We start from the raw sequence: 22,452 nt of genomic DNA on the forward strand, positions 1-22,452 counted from the left end.
CTGCTATCGTGGATTGTTAGATATCTCGTAGACTATCCCCAGGACAGGTGAGGCTCCTGATCCCTTATTTTCGATGCTGCTGATCCCTTATTTTCAAATCTGAAAGTTGACAGCTATGCCGTGGGGGGCCCTCCCCGAAGAGAACCCTTCTTCACTGCAGATCCCAGAGACCTCTCTCCGCCGGGGACCCTCCTCTCTTGCCCCCTCCCCATGGCGGGGCCCCAGAGGCCTCTCACCCCGTTCCTCCTACCGGGGGCCTCTTGCCATGGGGGGGGGGGAGAGGGGAGAAGGCTGCTCTCCTCCTCCCCCCGCCAGGCCGGCCTTCTTCCCTCAGAGGGAAGCGCCAGGCGCCTCCTCCGCCCCACCTGGAAGGGGCTCCGTCCTCTTCCCCCCCCCCAGTCCCCAAGGGAGCGCGCGCGGACGGAGCGGCGAGGCGCGAACTTGGCGCTTCTCCTCCTCCTCCTGCCGGCCGGGCGCCTCCCGCCTCAGCCGCGCCGCCGCACATCCGGGCCCCGCCGCCGCCGCCCTGGCCTCGCTCTTGCCTCCTCCCGAGCCCCCCTGGGCCGGAAGTGACGACGGCCAGGTTTCCCCCACGCGGGCGGGAGCGAGGAGTCGCGTGCCCCTCCCTGCTCGCGCGCTCGGAGAGCGGGGGGGGGGAGAGAGTGTGGGGCGTCCGCGCGCGCTGAGGAGAAGGTTGCCGGGCGGACTGAGTGCGCCAAGCGCCGCGCGGGCCAACGGTCTCCCGTCGGGTGCTGACTCGCGCACGCGCGGTGATGCGCCAGCCGAACCCCCTCCCCCGCGCGCGTCTCTGGCCCGGGAGTGGGCGGCGGGCTGTCCGTCAGGGTCTTGGCGCCGCCCCTTCCGGCGCGCGAGGCTGGGCCGGCGCCTGCTGGTCTCCTCCCTCTCTGTGTCTCTCTCCCTTTTGTGAGTTATAGCAACGGTTGCCTTGAGAGCCAGGCGCCATAGTCACCGTAGTCCTGGCGACTGTTACCCACCAACAACAACGGCTCCGCTCCGACTCCGCCGCCGCCGCCGCCGCCTCCTCCTCCCGCCGCGGCTCCTCCTCACCCCCGTCCTCCTCCTCCTCCTCCTCCTCGCCCCGCGGCGCCTCAGCCTCGCCCACTACCACCGCCACCACCACCACAGCCAGCGGCCACAGCAGCGGCGGCGCCCCGGCAGCCCCCCTCAGCCCAGGTGAATATGCCGCTCGCGCCCCCCCTCCCTCGCCCCCCTCCCTTTCCCGGCCTGGCTCTGCCCGGGGAGGGGGGGAGAGCGAAGGCCGGCTGCCCCGCGAGAGCGACGCGCGCGTGGAAGAGAAATCCCCGCGGCGCCCCCCCCTCCGCCCGGCCTGCTTGGCGTCCTCCTCGCGGCGGCGCCCCCTCCCCCGCCGAGGAGTTTGGAGGGGGGAAGGGAGGGGGCGCCGGGGGGGGGGGGATCAGAGCTTTTTGTTTGCTTCGACCTGCCGGTTTGGTGTGGGGTTTTTTATTGGGTGTGGGGGGAGTAAGGTCACAAACTAAACAACTCTGCGTGGGGTTTGCAAATAATAATAATAATAATAATCGACGGCAATGCAGAAATAACCCCTTTTGGTACTTGCCTGCTGTTTGCCCTGCCGAGATCCTCGGGAGCTGCTGCGATGGTGGTGTAGCGGGGGGAGTCAGGTGCAGCGGCGGGCGGTCCGCATCTCCCTCCGGGTCTCGCTTCGGATTCAGCAGCCCAGATCCCCCTCTCTCTCGGAACTCGTGTGCGGGCCTCGGGCTCCCGTCGAGGTTGCGAGGTTCTGGGTGAACTTTTCTCTCCTGATCCTCCTCCTCCTCCTCCCCTCGCTGCCTCTTTAACCTCTTCTGGGCTTTGGGGGGAGCAGGTTGCTCTTGTGCCTTGGTCATTGGCATGCAAACAACCCTCCTTGTGCTGCAAATCACTCTCCTGCTTTAAACACCTCGCTACATAAACACAGGTTTAGTGGGAGAAATCTTGCAGAAATTCAGTTTTTGCATGCTCGAGTTTTAATCCAAATTGACTGCCTGTGCGTAACTTGGCTATACTGTAGCTTGCCCACCTGGAGTGTGCCTGTGGCTGGTAGAGAATCTGCATTTTATGTTTTATTAACTGGTGCTTTGGGATTAGAGGGCACTCACGTAAAGAAATTAAATTTCATTTTATTTATGAGACTTATTAAACATGGGCATGAATTAAATGGGGGGGACATGTACCTAGAAATTTTATTTATTAATTGATGTAGTTTTTAGTGGTATCTTACTGTTTTTACTTGCGACTTTTTAATTCCCCCAAATTGTGAAACTGATCAACCATAAAAAATTATGAATCTTCTGAACTTGAAATATCTGTGCATTTAATCATTTTCTTGTTGTTAGTTAAGATCTGCAGATTAGTACTTAGAGCATATGGTAATCACTTTTTCTTTCTGGACAAAAGGTAACATTTGTGATGCCTCTTCCTCAGTGGGTCTGCTTGTTGATGTTCAGTTACTTTGCACCTGACCCCACTCCCTTTTAATATAGCCCCAAATCACCTTTCAATGAGTAATGCTAGTCATTGGAGTCAATGTATTATTTAGACTATAAGCGTCTGTACCTGCGTGTATGCTCAATTTAACTCAGTTAAATAGGACTTACTTCTGTGTAAACATGCATAGGATTGATCTGCATGGATACTAATGACATGAAAAGTCTTGTTACTTCACTGCTTTTAATTATTATGATTTTTGGAGAGGTGCTAATGTTTCCTAACTGGAGTCCTGTAAATTTTGTTGATTCTTTATAAAGAAGCCTAATTTAATTGTTAATAATTGTTATTCCTCACATTTGTGAAACCTGCATGGAACTGGTTGTTGTTTGTAGCAGTGCCAACAGAAATATATTGATTTATTTGACAGAGCAACCCCTGAAGAATGTGGCAGTGTCTATTATTCCTTGAATTGTCAAGTGCAGAGCAGATTAGGTTAGATAATTGATGCTTTGGTAAAGCTGGGACTATTTTCTGAATTGAGATTTGTGTGCCACATAGTTTTATTCCATAAACATATCTTACACCTTCTATACTAAAGGTACATGATAATTCAATGAAGATTGAACAGGAGAAGCAATACATCATTCTCCTATTACACATTACCATGTGAATATTGAATACAATTATTTTGTTTGTTAAGAAGATACAGCCACTTCAGAATATAGTTTACCTGTTTATAGTCTTTTAGGGTGACAGTGATTTTCTTCATTCCTCCTATTGGTTGCATCCACCTGTTGTCTTATTTTAGATGTTTATAGCTAGGAAACGGATCTGATGATTGTCTTCTCTCTAGCACATTTAATACAACAGTGCAGTCAGTCCTTGATCAGCGAGATTAGTCTTCCAAAGGCAGAAAGCAATAGGGTAGGATATTTGTCTAGTCTTGAAAGTTTAGTAAGATACCTTATGATCTGATAGTTCAAGGAGGGAACCCTTTCCCAACCCACTACAATTCCCCAACTAATCAGATTTGGGTTGTTTTTGGGGGGGAGGGGAGGAATGGAATATTTGTGTCTTCTAATGACAGGTTCAGTAGCCATTCTTGTTACTGATACTTAGGTTCACAAATGTTGCTAAATTACTCTTAGCCATAGATAATTCCTGTGGTATCACTGCTAGGTATAAGATACCAGAATTGGTGCTCTGATACTTACCGAGTTGATCCCTAGGAGGCAGAGTAGATTTGTTTGCCTGCTCAAGACTCAAATCTATGGCATTGTGAATCAGAAATGCCCTTTCCTCCTATGATCTTTTAGAAAGGGAACCTTCTTCCTTGACACCCCCCCCCCATGACCGGCATACCCCTGAGTGTGTATCAATTTTAATTTATTTATCTTGTGTATTTATAAAACAAATTAGTTTTTGTTCTTCCTGTGCTTCTTGAGATACTGTGTACAGTTTTTGTTCTATCCCAAGAGCTAAGGGCATTTCATGAGATGATAGTTCAAAAGACAAGCATCTGAACATATATTAAATCCATGTTTTTGTTCTTATTCCAATTTCCCAATTTCCTAACTAAAGAGAGCTGCAGCTTCCAACCAAATTTAGTACTCCCACCAATGGCCTACTTTTCCTTCCTTATCTGATGCTTGCACCTATTTGAGGGTATAAATACCCCCCTTTCCAAGAGAAGTGTAATGTTTACCCACTATTATAGCGAAGATCCATGTTTTTATTTACTGCCGTGTTTGTATACTACATGGTTGTGATATGGATGTCTACATATTATTAAGTAGAACTGAAAATGAAGGAGTGTCAGCACCCCCATTGTTCAGCCTGGACACTGAGGTCCAGCGCTGAAGGCCTTCTGGTGGTTCCCTCACTGCGGGAAGCCAAGTTACAGGGAACCAGGCAGAGGGCCTTCTCGGTAGTGGCACCCGCACTGTGGAACACCCTCCCATCAGATGTCAAAGAGAAGAACAACTACCAGACTTTTAGAAGACATCTGAAAGCAGCCCTGTTTAGGGAAGCTTTTAATGTTTAACAGACCACTGTATTTTAATATTTTGTTGGAAGCCTCCCAGAGTGGCTGAGGAAACCCAGCCAGATGAGCGGGGTATAAATAATAAATTATTAATATTATTATTAAACTGGGGAAACTCTTCTGGGGCTGCCTAGCCAATGTTCAGTTACTAGGAACTGCACATAAGGGTGCATTTGTATTGTCTCACATGTAGGCATATCCCCTACCCCCTCTTACATATATATTATACATACATGCACACAAGTACATTCACTCTCTTTTGTACCCTTTATCATGTATGTACATCTGACATGCAAACAGTTCTTGCCCTTTCTTTAGCATCACGTAGCACCTGATTTGCGCATACAGTTAACACTGTATTCAAGTAATCCTTGGCTTGCTGTGGAATTTTGTGGAGGGGAGCAGCATCACTTTCCCATTGGTTCAGCTTGAATGGAGAAGGCTGACAGAAAGTGGGTAGTTTACGGAAGTGCCTCACACTAAAGAGGAACCACTGCATCCATATGGGTCACCAGCTGTAACTTCAAACCTTGGGGGAAACAGTTGAATCTTGCTTACTCAGAGAGTGATTGCTCTTCCCATGTAAGGAATACTCAGCGTTTCCCTCAAACCTCAGTTCTGCAACTACTGGTTAGGACTTCACTTGGGTGGAAGGGGTCTGTGTGTGTGTGTGTACGTGCGTGCATGTGTGCAGCAGCAGCAGCAAAAAGTTGCTTCTCCTTTGTGTAGGCCAAGGTCATTGATCTTTCCATATCTTGTTAGCCTCTTCTTAGCTCTTCACCTGTGCTGGAGCCTGCTGGAAGTGATACAGTCCCCTTCCACAGGATACAAAATAGCTACTCCAATACACATTGTAATTATGATTTGGGTCTTGGTTGTCACCATCTACAAGAAGGAAGCTGCTGTAGGGGTGGTGGACTTGTAGCTCTGCCATTATTGGACTCCAGCTGCCTTCAGGCCCAGTCTGTGGCAGTAGCTAGGAATGCTGAGTGGTGGAGTCCAGTTAGTAGTATCTATTGGGCCAGTGAAGTGGAAGAGATTTCTCCTGGCTTCCTATACCATTTTCACTTGCTCCTTTTCCTGGAAGCCTAATGGAGATAAGTTCCTGCGGCATGTAGACCTGTCCTGTGATGTGGAAGAAAGAGCCATAAAACAACTGTGGGATGGGAATGCACCATGGGACATCTGCAATAGGACATTATAAGTGGGGTCTGGTTTTTATGGGACAGTCACTTCTGAATAATTTAAGAGAAAAGTCATACATTCATTGCAGGAATGTGACAGCCCTTGTGTAAGCCGCTTAAAATCACTTTTATGATTTAAATAAATAATTTTGATTAAATAATAATATTCATTAGATTATCATTCTGAAAAGAAATAGGATAAACTATACTTTGAGCATTTCAAAAATAAAAATGTCCAACTTAGAAATCTCCAAGAGGATTGTTTAAGCTGTCCAAGTATCTTACTCCATCGTTGAATAGTTTTTGATGTTTTTCTCCAGACACCTAACTTAAATTTATCTTGCTGTAGTCTTGTTATTTCTTTGTTAATGTTTATATTGTGAATGTGCTATTTGTGAGATCATGCAGCAAGTTGCAGGTACATTTCTGATATGATCATGGTGTCTGTAAAGAAACCCTTTAGCATAATTGGGGAGTGGCAGTATTTAAAACTCTGTTCTAGGGGTGAGAAATGCTCTGTGTGCAGTTGCATACATCAGGGGTGTACTATTTTGTCTTTATGGGCGAGAATGGAAAATCCCTCTCTGTGTGAAGCTCTGTACCACTGCCATGATGCATACAGGTACATTGGACCACAGATTGGGTACTGATCTCTCATAAGTGAGTTTGATTTCTGGGAGCTGCTCGTTTGGGCAGGAAAAAGAATGTTAGTAGGCATTTGAGGCCTTCTTGTTGAGAAACTATATGAACATTTAATGCTTGATTATGCTGATTCTGTTATTGCCCACCCCCCATTTCTTTTGCAAGTACTATTTAACACATTGTTTTCCACTTACTTTTAAAAAATTGTTCCTGTATATTCATTATACTTTTGTATATTCCTAATGACTTATCCAGCAGAATAGCAGATGTTATGCTAGCCGGTCCTGACAAGAACAGTTGGTATTTTTAAAAATACGTGCAGCCTAGAGTACATAGCTGAAAAAGTGTGATTAAGGATGGATTTAAATTCATCTGGTGTTATAACCTCATTAAAACTTTGGATTTTAGGCACTGGTGCTCTCTTCATGTTCACAATATTTTAAATGGATTTTTCCATGTGGTATAAATAAAAAGCAAGGTAGGAGTCTTAAAAGCCTGATCCTAAAGATTTGTTGTAAATTGGAGCATAGGATAGACTAATACTTAATTGTTCCAGCACCACCCAACTAATGTATAACTGGCTTGCAGAACTGCATACTCAAGCACTAAAGTAAGAATATTCTCCTAGAATTTGCTGTTTTTAAATTATCTTTTACTTGACAATGATTATGAGAGAAAGTTTACATTATTATCCTATCTGCTATGTCTTTGGATTCATATGGCCACTTAATTCTAGAATACTGCTATTTTGTGAAGTCAATACAGTCTAGTGAATAACTGACATGTATTAATGTGAAAAGCCAATGCAAGTTGTGCATGCATACATTTTAAAGTTTGCTGAGCTTACATTGGGTTGAACATGCATCAGATCTATGGTAGAAAAAGTTACTTGCTTTGTCACCTAAGATGAGTAGGAATTTTCTGCATGTTGGGGTGCTTTTGTAAATTAGAGGTTTTCCCCCAAAATTTATATTTTTCACAGGCTTTGGAGGGAATATGATCATCATGCTTATTGTTGGTTTCTGTGTGTTTTAGATAATTCTCTTTTTGTTAAATGTGATAGGGTTTTTAAATTGTATATGTTAGTTGCCTAGAGGCATTTTGTATTGGGTAACAAATCAGTTATACAGTAATTAGTAATAAGAGATAAATTTTCTCCATCAGTGGTCAACCAGCATTCCCAAGGCAGTTTACAAAATCTTCCTCTTAACCACCTCCTACAGCTCTCGGTGTGCATCAGATATTTTGCATGAGTATGTTTGCGTATAGTAAATGTAAGTGTATTTGTGGGCTATGACTTGCGAAGCTAGTGAAATGATTGACAAGGTATGTGGCTCTCGGCTAAAGATGGCTAAAAGTCACCTTGAGCCTCAGAAAAAAGTCGTCATGTAAATGCCAAGTTATACATTTTCAAAAAGGATTAACAGTGTGATTGAATTACTGGAAATGTTAGCGTTTCGTTAAATACAAGGTGCTACTCAAAAAGGTAGAATAAAATAGAATAATATTGTATAATATACAAGCCTGAGAGCACTCGTTATAGGTCAGGGAGAGGCATCAAACAGCACCCTACCATTATGAAACCTTAAGGTAACCACTTTAAATAAAGATGATTCGTCTTAGTCACATTAAATTTGGCATAAATGTGGTCTATGTGGTGGACTTTATAAGGTTCAAAAAATCTTTTGAAACTGTTCATGATGCAACAGTTTAATGTTTATCATCTGAAGTGCTGCCCTGTTTATCATTTTTTGCTCCTGTAACGTGCCTTCTACCATTTCTACTGGATTAAATAGTATAAATAAATAAATAAATCTAGAAAATTGAAGGGATTTTAACTTTCCTTGTTTGATGAAACAGTCATGGTCATTATAATCCAACATTGTACAAATCTGGAGCAGATATGGGAGGGTGGAAAGGGAAGTACTGTTGTGCTGGCAGAGGTCTATTCTGCTTGTGCAAGGATGCTGCTGGAATACAACCTGTGTTCATAACAATATATTTTAGTTAAGACTCGAATTTCAGTTTTAAATCAACCAATTAAGTAAATGCAAGGTATACTGCTACATATGCTTAGGGCCAGATTGACTCTTCTTGAGTAAAATCTGTTCTCAAAAGAACACTGACTGCCACCATACTGAGGAGGTGTAAAGCTAATGAAACTAGGAGGATGTCGAAAGAGGGGGAGTGAGTGGGATTGTATGTGTGCAACAGATTGATTGTGAAGTACTCGGCTCTACGTGTGGGGATTGTGCTAAGTGCCTGTAGGAGGTTGGACTGACAATGAATGGACTCAAACAAGTCCAAGAGATCTTGATAGCTAAATACAGTAAAGATACCAACTTGGTCTTCATCTAGTAAATGATGATGGTGATGATGATAATAATTATTATAATACTTTTTTTTTTGTACCCCACTCATCTAACTGGGTTCCTTTAGCCACTCTGAGTAGCTTCCAACAGGGTATACATTGCATGTTAATTTGGGCTGCAGTTTATATACATACTTGCCTTCTGAGTAGACATGTCGGAGAGAGTGAGTGTGCCATGGCTAAACACAGAACTGAACTGCCATTGTCTGAATAATCACTTTTGGTAGTTCATTGTTAGACCTACCCCTTCCTGCTCCCTGCTTCTTCTTTTTAAAACAAACAAACAAACAATAGAGTTATGGACTCAAAATCAGAAGAGGAAAGAAAGTTAAAAATTTAATCATGCACCAAAAGAAGGAAAAAGAGAAAGAAAGAAATTATTATTTTACGTGCCTAATCTTAACTTCTGCAACATGTAAAGAGTAAACACACCTATTGTGCTTGCTTACAGTTTAGCTTCCCTGCATACATGTTCTGCCTTGGACTTCCATCCTAAATTGTTTTTCTCTGCAGTTGGCGCACGTAAAAGGAGCCAGTGCTATATCTGTGCTTAATATCCTTTTAAATTCTAAATTCTGATTATCGTAACTTCTTTCCTAGATACAGAACACAGTTCTATCAATGTTTAACAACAAATTATTTTGCTGTATAAATTCCAAATTTTAATTTTGACAGCCAGTCCCTTGCAAACCTTATTTTAGTCTCCCAGATGCAACTTTGTACATGTTTACCTACAAGTTAAACCAGCAAAGTGATTAACTAATATACTCTTATCAAAACATCAAACTTGTTATGCTTATAAATTCTAAGAATTTATTTATTTTAAACTGAGCCAACTTGTTACAAAGTCCAGTCCTGTGCATGTTTCGTATGACATCTGCAAAATCATAATCTAAGGACGTGACCCCTTCTGGAAGGGCCCCCCACTTGACTTTGAAGTCCACCAAGTGGCCCACATCCCATCTCTAGTGTTCCTAAACTTTAAGGTAACTTGAATCATTATTCTACTTGGTAAGTTCTAAGCTTTGGAAGGATCATGTGTAAAAACATACTAAGAGCAGGTCACCTTTGCTAAACTATCAGTGTCAGCAGCTGAAATTTAGTAAAAGTTTTAATGAATTCTCAGGCTGTTATATAACACCTCTCAATTTTGATATTTGCTGTGGTTTTCATTCCCTTCTCAATCTGCCACCAGAGGGTCAACATTTCATAATGTTACTTTAGAAACTCAAAATAAGGCTGGTAAGATTCACCTGTTCCACTCTTAACTTTTGTGGAATCATGAAAGTACAGTGGTGCTTCGCAAGACGGAAAACTCGCTAGACGAAAGAGTTTTCCGTTTTGGAGGTGCTTCGCAAAATGAATTTCCTATGGGCTTGCTTCGCAAGACGACAATGTCTTGCAAGTTCCTGCTGGTTTTTTTTCCTCCCCCCCCCCCTATTTCTAAGCCGCTAAGCCGCTTATCAGCTGATCCGATCAGCAGATAAGCCGCTAAAAGCCGCTAATAGCGCTAATCCGTCGATGGGCTTGCTTCACAAGACGAAAAAACCGCTAGACGAAGAGAATCACAGAACGGATTCTTTTCGTCTTGCGAGGCACCACCTTATAAAGTCTACTATTCTAGAACTATCTGTGACTGAATTTGAATGTCTTGGAAGTTATATAGGCTGTTTGTGCTGCTTTTCCTGGAAATCTTACAATTCCTGTAGTCTGCTACCATAGACTTGATCTTTAAAAGTTCTCAATTGCTGTAGAGTTGCAGTATTTGATTACAGTCACAAGTGAGTTCTCCTGGTTCATCATTAGGAAGTGAAAATTGAATTGTGTGAACTGGGAGAAGTAATTTTGAAGAGGGAAATTATATATACATGTCTCTGAGTTAAAACATGGGAGGCTAGAACTATTTAGATCACTGCTTTGTGGTGGAACAGAGTGAATGTTAGCCTCCCTCCCTGCCAAAATACAATGAAATATTTTAGATTGCGCGGGAGGGAAAGCTTGTGTGGTATAGAAATAACATGGGAAATTAGGGTTCAGATCCTCACTCAGCTATGAAGCTCACTGGGTGACATTAGGTCATTCATTGTCTCTTAGCCTAATCTACTTCACATGGTTATGAGGATTAAATGGGGAGGAGAAGAGAATAAAATATGTCCCCTTAGCTTCTTGAAGGAAAGGTGGATGAAATAAAAAAATAAAAATCCTGGTCCAAAATAATTTGCTAATATAATACAAACACATTCACATATGGTTATAATCTCTGAAAATTTAAAACATGACCCTCATTAGTTTGGCTGAGCTATAATGATCTCTTCCCTTGTGTATCCAACTTCACCGAACCTTTCCTGGTTTGTTTAAACCACAGTTTCCTGTGAGGTCTGAACTGGGAAACTAGTTTAAAGGCTTTCAGAAAGGCAGGATACCAAACTGGGATCTTTTCCCCCTCTCTTGTCTCAGCTGGGATAGCTCAGCTGGTAGAGTAAGATACTCTTAATCTCAAGTGTCGGTGGGTTTAAGTCTCAAGTTGCGCAAAAGATTACTGCATTGCAGGGGGGGGGGGAGGGTGAAGTAGATGACCCTTGTGGTCCCTTTCAGCTCTACAGTTCTATGATTTTATCACATCTTGTGTTCTAATAATTGTGGTATCTCCCGTTTCAAGTGTTTGTGTCCTGTGTGTGTGGAGAGGGCAAGGTGGAGGAATGAACCCAAAAGCCCAAGACCTGATTGCCTACAGTAGGTGTGGGAGACCTCTGACCTTGGGGGCTACATGTGGTCCTCAGCTTCATTTTAAATGGTCCCCAGAGCTATCAGACCCCGGTTCCTTTCTCATCCTTGCATCCCTGAATTCCACAGCCTTCTATTAAAGGGGGAAGAAATGAAGCCATCATTTAATTCTGGTGAACAACTAGCAGAACATCTTTTTAATACTGTTTGTTTCAAAAAAATAGTTTTAATTATGACCTAATGGAATGATTCCTTCAAATAAATCCCACAACTCTGGCTCTGACCAACCACTGGTGTGTTGCCCCCAGAATATCTCCAAGGGAATGTGGCAGAAAAGTTCCCTACATGTTTGAGGATAGGGAAAGAAATATTATCTAAGACCTACAGTACATGTGATAGAAAGCAGACTTTTCAAAATGGAGGAAATGTTAAAATAAGGGCTCTTCTCTGATATGGATAATTGGTAGCTTTCGAGATCAATATTAAAATAGTTCTTTTTCCACTTTCAATTTGCCATTGCCATATTTTAACTGTGGAGTTACGATCAGAAATGAGTTCTAACAGCAGCAGACTGATATGAAACAAACAAAAAGAACAAGCTTTTAAAGTATTTAAGATACTTATTTTCAATGCTAATTTTGAGGGAAATTGTCTTGCATTTAATTTGACAAGTTATAAATTAATCAGAAATATTTATGGAACTAAAACAAACTTTCAAACTGACTATTAAGAAGATAGCATGCTGTTGTTGGTAGATTTTTTAAGCTGGGTTCTTTGTCAGAGGAATAAAGGCTTACTTTAAGTACCCCAAAGTGCATTTTTTAATTATGAATGATGCTATTCATCTTATCTAAGAATAAAGGGAGAAAACTGCATGTTTACGTTCAAAAGTAATGTTTTCCCAACATGTACATTAATCAGTAGATGGCATTATTTATGGGATTTAAGCACTGGTGGATGTGAGCAGTATTTGTGCAAGGGTTCCCAGGTGCAGTGTAGCTCGGTATTTTGAAGATGTAAGATTAGGTGGAAAGACTCTGGTTTCTTCAGCTGGTGAGGGACAGATGGTTGCTTGAAACAGGTGTCACTTTTATTTCTCATGTATTGTGTTGGGACTTCCAGTGGCTAACAAAAGGACTGCCAAAAGCATGTGGCAATGGCATCATCTGCATTTTTAATTAGCAAAATGTAATCTTATGTTTTACTTTTCTTTGGGAAGCATTTTACTTGGCTGAATGTTTTATTAGTCTCACACTTTTCAGAGCACATTCTTATACTTTAAAAAAAGCTCTAATCCTCTTAGGAGGTGGTTGTTTTTAATAAAAAGGAGTGTGCATGTGTGCATTAGAAATGTAATTTAGCAGTGTTTCAGTCTATGCAGGTAGAGGTGATCCTTGTAATTTGCTTTATAAAGCAAGGAACAGTACTACTTTTATTAACATTCATTTTGATAAAAAATTAATGACAGCCACTCTGAACATATATTGCTCCGAGTATTGGTTAAAGTCAAACTATAAACTAAATTTACAGGTCGAATTTCCACACAGTGTCTTTTGAAGCGGTGGTAAAGCGACCCCTGACCATTAAGTCCAGTCGTGGACAACTCTGGGGTTGCGGCACTCATCTCGCTTTAGTGGCCGAGGAAGCCGACATTTGTCCGCAAACAGTTTTTCCAGGTCATGTGGCCAGCATGACTAAGCCGCTTCTGGCGAAACCAGAGCAGCGCACGGAAATGCCGTTTACCTTCCCGCTGGAGCGGTACCTATTTATCTACTTGCACTTTGTCGTGCTTTCGAACTGCTAGGTTGGCAGGAGCTGGGACCGAGCAACGGGAACTCACACTGTTGCAGGGATTCGAACTGCCGACCTTCTGATCAGCAAGCCCTATACTCTCTGGTTTAGTGTGTTTGGATGAACAATTGCGCTAGAAGTTCACAGAAGAGCACTAACGGACAATTTCCTTATATCTCTGCAATGGTGCCACCATCCATTCTCAGTTATATTTTATCTACACAGTCAGAAGGAATTTTAGGAAGGAAAAAGTCATATTGAAAAATACAACTTTCAAGCCATCTGGCCCCAAAGTGGCAACTAGGCATTCTGTTTTGGCAACTGTAACCGAGTTTAAGGAGCCATTTTGCACCTAGCTTATATTCTAACACCAATCTACATCACATCTTTGGTTGATGTAACATTAAGATGATGTTTACTTTATTTTCACAAAATTAATACACCTCAAAACAGTTTACAAAAGATAAAACAGAAAAATGAAGAAAAATGTATAACCCTACTTGAAAACATGCGAAAATTAAATTACTAAAACTACCTTAGGATTGCACAAGTATGATCTTTGAAGTAAAAGCATAGGATTCTGTTGACACCCCACTGCCACTGCTCCCCATTCCGCCTCCAGCGCCATCTGTATATCTTCCCCAGTGCAAGAAGGCTTTGCAGCAGAGTTTTTCTGTTAAATGAATCAACGTGCATCTCTAGAGCTACAGACAATTTGGGAGTCTAACGTTTATGGTTTTGCATTGCTTAAGTTAATGTAAGATTTCCATGAGTAGAACTATCAAATCGGCAGTAAATGTTCCAAACACCTTCAAGGTATACTAATATTTTATAGCTGTGCTTACACAACACTTCTCTTTCCTATGACTTTAAAAAGATTTTTGGTTTTTTAAATAACATTTATGGAGCAGATTGGTAGAAAGAGGTACAGTTTTATACCCTCTTAAATTTGCTTAATCAGCAGGTGGACATAATGTAGCTGATTCATTGTAACTTGCATAAACGGAAGAAGAAAACATTTTTTTAGACTTGGAGCTTTCTAATTTGACCAGGTTTCTTGTATTATTTCATTTATTTATTTTTCTATAAGGGGTCATCCAGATTGAAAACTAGTATTTTCTACATTAAGAAATTGTTATATCTCAGTACTTCAGAGGCTTTAGACTTGCTAAATTCACAAAATTAGCAGTTGACCCATAAGTCATGGAAATATTTTGGCTTTTGGTTTTCATGTTCAAGGTAAAACTAATCCATCAGTTTGCCTAATTTGTATGAAGTTTGTGGGAGGGACATAATTTATGATGGAGTTCTTTAAAATAAACATTTGCTACTGTACTTGCTCAGGACACATAGCTGTAAAACATATTTTGGAAACAAGTCCTTCTGGAATATGAATGCTTAGGGAAATTTGGTTTAAATGATGTGCAGGGGAGCAACTTCCCAATCTGACCAGGACTCTTGTCCTGAAGGACAGGCTGATGGGGGGGGTCTGGCAGGGCTAGTCTAATAACTAGCAGTCTGATAATTAGCATCCTTTGTATTAACAAAGATCCGAGAATAGGTTTATTAAATTAATATAAGTTACTATGAGTAGATGAATGCTCTTGGAAGATACTAGAGTAGCAATGGAGACAATTTAGTTGTTTTTTTAATTGAGGTTTTGTTGAGAAAATATAACAATGCAGCAATTAAATGTTTAACCATGGTGGGGTGGGGAGAGGAGGGGTGTGTATTGACTGATATGTCTATCAAGTGTGTCTTTTGGCTTTGAAGGGAGGGAGGGGAACTGCTGTCAACAGAACACTTGGAAAGAATAAAAGTTAAAAGTAGGGAAGAAATAATAATAATAATAATAATAATAATAATAATAATAATAATAATAATAATAATAATATTTTATTTATATCCCGCCCTCCCCAGCAATAAAACAACAATAAAATAATACAGCATTCTAAAATCAATTCATTATAAAATCGGTTCAATACTCAACTTCCCCATTTGTGATCTGTCAAGAAAGAAGTTTTCGAACTTGTGGAGGATGGGTGAGAACTCTGGGGAATCCTGGCCATACAAGGAGTTATAAATCGGGGCGAAGAGATGCTTGAGGTATCAAAGGATGGTCCTGGAATGGTGCTTCCAAACACAGGAAAGACAATAGTCTTCCACCAGTTAACAAAAGGTATCATTTGGCTTCTCCTTGAATTTGGCTTCTCATTGGCCTGGTCCTTAGTGTAAAGTGCCCTTTTCTAATTGAGGTTCTCCTAACCAATTTGGTAACTGAGTGATGAGGCCAGATGCCTGGAATAGGGTTGATCCCATACAGTCTCAGGAGGTGACTTTAGCTGAATATCTCCTGGCATCACCCCCTTGTCTAGATCAGTGGAAGTGTTTCCGCACAAAAGCTGGATGCAGTTACAACCTACTTTGCTTTGGCCATTTCTGCATGAGGCTCAACCTCCAAATGTAACTCTTCGGAATTGTGCCGAGGAGCTAGAAAAATGGTAGCAGAACTTTGTTTTCCTGGCAGCACAACTGGATTCATTATATCCAATTGGAGTATAAACTGTAATCTAGAATTTATGCATGGGCGTTTCCCATTTTCTTAGTGAGAGAGAGATGCTTGTTTCTAGTATTTATCATTGCCCCAACCCAGGAATTGCATTGCATGGAAAAATAAAAAAAATAAGAACCTTCTGCAGGTGTAGAGCTTTGCACAGGCATAAATGCTAATCTGTCTTGGCTATGATGTTCAAAAGGTACTTGACAGTTATAAATTGCTGACAAACTAAGCTAATATGATGTGTTTAAAAAAAAGAGAGAAGCATGAATTGTGGAAATATAAGACATGTGTTGCTTTTTTGAAATGTGTGTAAAAAACATTGTCATTTCCTTGAAGCATGATTTACTTCTGTGTTAATTTCAAAACCCAGACCTTGTACTTAAGTTTCACAATTCTCAAATCTGTACTAGGTTGCCATGCCAGGCAGTGGACTGCTCATATATTAGCTATTGACCACATATTATTTGCCTGTCATATTTTCAAAGAAATCATGATGCTAATAATGCTTTAAGAATTGTTATGCTGCCTATTTAAAATGGCTTTTGTTTTGTAATAGTTGCTGTTACTTTCCTTCTTTTTTCTATTTTAATTTGCTTTAAAAAATGTATCCGTAGACTGACCTAGTCTGTCAAGATAAAAGCCAAATGGAAGAACTGTTCAGCCAATCATTCACATTTATAGGAAACCTTTTAAAAATATATATATGCAATTTTAACAAAGAAAGGAAGGCGAAGAATATATATGCATTGAATAATACTAATAGTAACCAAGAAACACTATCAGTTCAAAACACCAAGAAACACTATCAGTTTACGGTTATCAGTTTACTATCAATACATGCATCTTAAGTTAAATATTTAAGTCCTCCAGACGTCAAAATAGGTATCCATACAAAACTGACATCTGTATGAAATACATTAATAGAAATCTTAACATCCAGTGTTAAGTTAGTTCATTACAATTTTTTAAAATTGAAGTCACTGTTTCACAATAGCAGTAGCTTAATTTTGTTTTTGTAATTAACATAAGTGCAAAACCCTTTGATTAAAATAAAATAAGTTAATACTTTAAATCTTTAAATGCAATTCGCATTTGACAATATTTGATTGGTCTGTTGGTCACAGCTTTTTTGGCCTGGTCAGCTGCCCATCGCCTGTTTGTTTGTTCATTGATTCTTTAGGTTGACACAACCTGTAAGATTCATTAAGTATTCATGAACTTAAATAGAGGTGAAATCTCAAGTGCTTCCAGAGTTAAAGAATATAAGCAGGCTGTTAGTAGGCTTTTCTTTAGTCTGTCATTTCACCTGATGTTCACTACATTTAATGTGATGTGTTGAATTAGATAACAGGCTCTTCAGAGACAGTATCCTTCTAGATGTTAAATGTATATTGTATGATAGGATCTTAAGTTTTATGGGACCTCTGAATAGTACTGCAGCATACATAGAATAGGTTTCCTTCTGTTAATCACTGTGATAACAGATAAAAAGTCAACATACCTGTGAATTTTAAAGTTGGGACAAAATGGTGATCAGCAGACCCTAGTTGGGTGCCAGTCATTGCTATGGATTACAGACTTAAAATAGATTTCCTAGTACTTACAACCCATTGCCATCTTCAATCGGTGTAATATAGATTACAACTTTGGTTAGGTTTACCAGGCCTTGTACAATATTTATTTCATTTTGGGTGAGGTGTTAATTTGGTGTATATGATATTTATTCAACCTGTATTGAAAAGTGCATGGAGACATCATGTGAGGTTTATAAAAATGGAATTGAGCCTTATAAGCATACAAGTATCTATAATATCTGGTTTGCAGATGAGTATACCTTTTGCTTCATATGGGACATCTTTATACAACTTAAGACTGTTTCAGAGCTGGTTGCTTGAGAACAACATAGTTCACTATCCACATCTGCCTCCCAAACAGAGGGGAGAAAATTGAAGGTTTAATAAGAGGGAGTATATAGTAGAAACCATGCCCCCTCTTACCATAGATTCAAATGGTTTTAAAGATTTAGTAGCCACCTCCAGTTTGTTAAGAAACATAATTGTCTTACATGTAGCCAATTTAATATCTAGTCTCGTAGCTCATACTAGGGAGGAAGGGCCATTAAATGCAATGTGATTTACTTCTGAGTGAACATGCATAGGATTACACTGTGAATGTTTTGGTCTTCACATGTGTTAGTGCCCGTCATAGATACCAATATTTTGTACAGGACAATTTGCAGTAGGGCTTGAACATTTTCTTCTACATATGAAATGTATAAAAATGGATCCAGGTGGGGCCATGATTAGGCTGGCAGTCCAAGTTTTTAAAATGTATTTTACTCCCCCCCCCCCCATCTAAGTATAGCGTTTAGCTTTTTTCAGCTTCAAGTGCAATATAATGAGAAAGTCAGGTTTTTGAACATAAAGCTAGTATAAGCAATGTGGCTTCACTACCCTGGAATTGGGCCCAATTTAAATGTGATGCTAGGCAGGCTAAAATTGCTTACCTGTGCAGCGTTCCACGTGGCTGGCTTTGTGTTTAAATCAGGCCCTCAGCTGCTACACGGTGTAGCATTAGCACGCCAGGGTTGCTCTTCGTAGCACAAACTTAGTTGAAAAATAACAAGGTAAATTAATGAATTCAGAGGAAAGGTTGATAGACCTGTGTATCAGAAATACACAGTACTCTGCATGCTCCTACAATTCAACGAAGTCTTATCCTAGAGATATTGTTAGTTGCGGCAATGATGGAGGGCATGGAGGTCTTTCTTAAACGTGTAATGAAACTGTCTAGGAGAAAGTGGCTAATGTAAAACAGGAGGTGATGCATGCCAGATGACACCCATGAGTTCTTTCTTTATCCCAGAATTTGCTGTTTTGTTTTTATGCCCTGCTGTAACTAAGCTTAACAGTTCATTTCTACTGAAAAATAAGCCCACAGAATTCAGTGGGACCTACTTTCAAGTAAGTATGTATATAGGATCGTTGATGTGAATGTTTAACAGAAATAATTTGCTTATTCTTCAATATTGCTTCTTGCTTCCACTTCTGTACTCTTCCTCCTCTGTTTCTTAGATTGTAAACACTGGAAAGGGATATGTTCTCTTCTGTCCTTGTAAGCACATTGTTGGTACTATATGAAAATAACTAACAAACATTAGATTTTATATATTTCACTCATACAGTGGTACCCCGCAAGACGAATGCCTCGCAAGACGGAAAACCCGCAAGACGAAAGGGTTTTCTGTTTTGGAGGCGCTTCGCAAGACGAATTTCCCTATGGGCTTGCTTCGCAAGACGAAAGTCCATAGGGAAATCTCCGGGGACCTGTTTTAAATTGCTGGCGGTCGGGAGCAAAGACTTTCGCCCACAGCCGGCCTTCAGAAGAGGTCCTGGACCTCTTCTGAAGGCCGGCAGGGGGCAAAAGTCTTTGCTCCCCCCCGCCTGCCTTCCCGGGACAGTGGAGACTTCTCTGCTGTCCCGGGCAATCTTAAAATGCTGGCGGGCGGGAGCGAAGCGTTCGCTGCCAACCCCCAGCATTTTAAAATCTCTCCGGGACAGTCTGCTGTCCCGGGGAGATTTTAAAATGCTGGGGGTCGGCAGCGAACGCTTCGCTCCCGCCCGCCAGCATTTTAAGATCGCCCGGGGCAGCGGAGACTTCTCTGCTGTCCTGGGCGATCTTAAAATGCTGGGGGTCGGCAGCGAACGCTTCGCTCCCGCCCGCCAGCATTTTAAAATCTCCCCAGGACAGCGGAGGCTTCGCTCCCGCCCGCCAGCATTTTAAAATCGCCCCGGAATAGCAGGGGCTTTTAAAATGCTGGTGGTCGGCAGCAAAGCCCTCCTGTCCCCGGAGCTTGTGGGGCGGGAGGTGGGAAGAAGGGCTTTTCTTCCCACCGCCAGCCTTCAGAACAGCCTTCTGAAGGCTGGCAGTGGCAAGAAAAGCCCTTGTCCCCCCCCCCCCAGCCTTCAGAAGAGGTTGGGGGACAGACTGTCCCCGGACCTGGTCTGAAGGCGGTTTCCCTAGGAACGCATTAATTGATTTTCAATGCATTCCTATGGGAAACCGTGCTTCGCAAGACGAAAAACTCGCAAGAAGAAAAAACTTGCAGAACGAATTAATTTCGTCTTGCGAGGCACCACTGTATGCCTACTTTGCTGGCTCTCAGTATAAATTCTAAAGAAATTAGTAAAACGGTCTAACTTACTATTCAAACTTTTTATTATTCCTGACCACCATTGTTCTCTTCTGCAATTTTCTAGCCCAGTATCTTTTCCTAGTTGTGGTGTTTTGAACTACATATATTCAGGTACACAATTGATAGATATTTATTATTGTATGCCCCCCGTTTTAAATACAAATAGTGCATTGTTCTAACATGAGAGTAATGGATAGTACTGGACTTAGTTGGGGGAAACCCAGTTTAGCCTGGTCCTGCTAAACCAACCTTCTGGGTAGCAGCCTTGGGCATGTTGCAACTCTCAGTCTAATCTACCTCCCAGGATTGTTGTTGTTTTTTTGAAGATAATATAGAATGGCCCACAGATTCCCCACCCCTTAATGATTAACATCTAATTCAAGTTTGTACAAAATTGGGAACGAAAGCTGAATTTTGTAGGAGCATAGAGAATGCTGTTATACAAGGAAGTAGCTTTGTGTGCTGGTGTATTAAAGAGAAACCACTGCTCACTGTGTGTGCTGTGTTCTGTTTGTTAAGTCAGTGCAGCTTGTATGTTGTTCCATTCTGAAGTGGAGATTCTATAGCAGAAAGAAGCAGTCCTATAGACAGCCTCAGGACTATTTATACAAATGAGATTTCATAACCATAAGCTGACATTTTATAAAACATTAATTTTTAAATTTTGTTAATGAACATTAATGTTTTATCAATTTTTCTGCATTAAAAATTGTTTTAGCACTTTCCTTGTTTCTTTTAGTAACCAGTATGTGGTTTTTATTGCCTATGATTAGCTGAAATTTAACTTGTCAATTGACATGAAAAAGAGTAAGGACAACTGTTGCATGATTGGTGCACGACAGTTGTTTTGATGTGCAAAAGGAGCTATTTAAATGCTCTGTCTTTGCACCCTTATGCTTATGTTTATCGGGATAGGAAGTTGTAGCAAGTCTCAGATTTGCGTACTTCCTCCTTGCCTCTGGTATGGCTCGAGGGAGGACTTTGGAAGCTTTTGTTTCCATATTTTTATTAATTGCAGTTGGTTGTTTTATCCAAATCCAGTGAACTGGAGTTCATCTTAACAGTGGTTTGTTTGAAACAGTTCATCTTCAAACCATGGATTATGAAGCTAGCATGCTTTAACTAAGTCAGGGGTCTGCAACCTTTAAGACAAAAAGAGCCACTTGGACCCGTTTCCGAAGGAAAAAAAACTGGGAGCCGCAAAACTCGTCATTATAAAAATAACTTTTTGGTCACTTTTTTATTATTTCTTTGTTTGACCCCTCAGAATTACTCCTCCTCATAGAAATAAATGTTAAATTAACAAGTTACCTTTTTTTTGTGTGTGTGTTCTTCACTCCCCTTCAAAACAGTGACCAGCGTACATGCCCCCTTTCAATGCAGTGACCAGCGTACATGCCCCTTACAATGTAGTGGGCGGACGGGAAGGTGACGACATCACAGCCAGTACAGCACCCGCCACAGTGGGGAGTGTTGGGGCGCACAATGCGCCTCCTCCCCTCGCTAGTATCCGCCCCGGAGCTGCGGCAAAGGTATAAAAGAGCCACATGCGGCTCCGGAGCCACGGGTTGCCAACCCCTGAACTAAGTGTAATGCTAAACTACTCTTAGTAAAAAACAAAAATAAACCATGCAATCTCCTCCTCAAAGCCACATCAGTGGAAGAAAGTTTTGTTTTGTTTTGTTTTGTTTGTGAGGGGAAAGCAAATGAACATGAGGCTTGCTGTGGCCCATTTCCATTGCAACAAACCATGGTTTATCAGAGCCCTCCTTAATCTGGTGACCATTAGATCATGGATTACAACAACAACAACAATCTTTATTACGGTCCAGAGACCCAACAAAACATTACAAATCAATATACAGTTCATACAGCCTACCTCCAGGTTAATCAAGCATTTTGTTTAGAATATAGGGCTCATTTGTTCTTGCAACCACTGATAAAAACTTTGCCACTGCCAACCTTCTAGCTTTTGTCCGGTCTTCCAGTAGGAACCTGACATAGTGAGCCTCTGATTTTCCCGGGAAAGGCACCAGCAAGGGTAGTATCAGTTCAGCCCTGGCCTGCTCATACTTAGCACAGTGCAACAAAATATGATTTATGGAATCGATGTCTTGAGCACACGAGCAAAGTCTGTCCTGGTAGGGAACTCCTCTCAACCTACCATCCAGCATTGCAGAGGGGAAGACATTTAGTCTGGCTTTGGTGAAAAGCCTTCAATAGTTAGGTACTGTCAGGTTTTTGATGTAAGATGTTAACTCAAAGACATACCCATATTGAACTCCTGCTGCCAGCGGACTACAGACTGCGTGTGATCAAGATCGCAAGTCACTGTGTGCATTGTTCCATAATCTTAGCTTTAAAACCTTTGGGGCGCCTTCATAACCCAGGTAATACAGTTGGGGGGGGGGAGACAGACCAATAGAGGTGGCTTTTTTTAGCCATGGTTTTCTGCCATTTGCTGACAAATTC

The 22,452-nt window shown here is 41.4% G+C and overlaps 1 protein-coding gene across 6 annotated transcripts in view; it reads left to right on the forward strand.

Moving 5' to 3' along the window:
• Positions 1-889: 889 nt before the first annotated feature.
• The window catches only part of RFX3 (regulatory factor X3), a 112,878-nt gene continuing 91,315 nt past the window's right edge, over positions 890-22,452 (forward strand). For 2 of the 6 annotated variants that reach the window (XM_082204773.1, XM_082204776.1), the window contains exon 1: positions 890-1,194. The gene's annotated coding sequence lies outside the window, so the exon portion shown is untranslated. The remainder of the gene's footprint in view (positions 1,195-22,452) is intronic. The other 4 variants (XM_082204775.1, XM_082204771.1, XM_082204774.1 and 1 more) reach the window with 4 other exon arrangements.

This window comes from Podarcis vaucheri (genome assembly GCF_965113315.1).
Source record: "Podarcis vaucheri genome assembly, chromosome: 17".
Classification (NCBI taxonomy): domain Eukaryota; kingdom Metazoa; phylum Chordata; class Lepidosauria; order Squamata; family Lacertidae; genus Podarcis; species Podarcis vaucheri.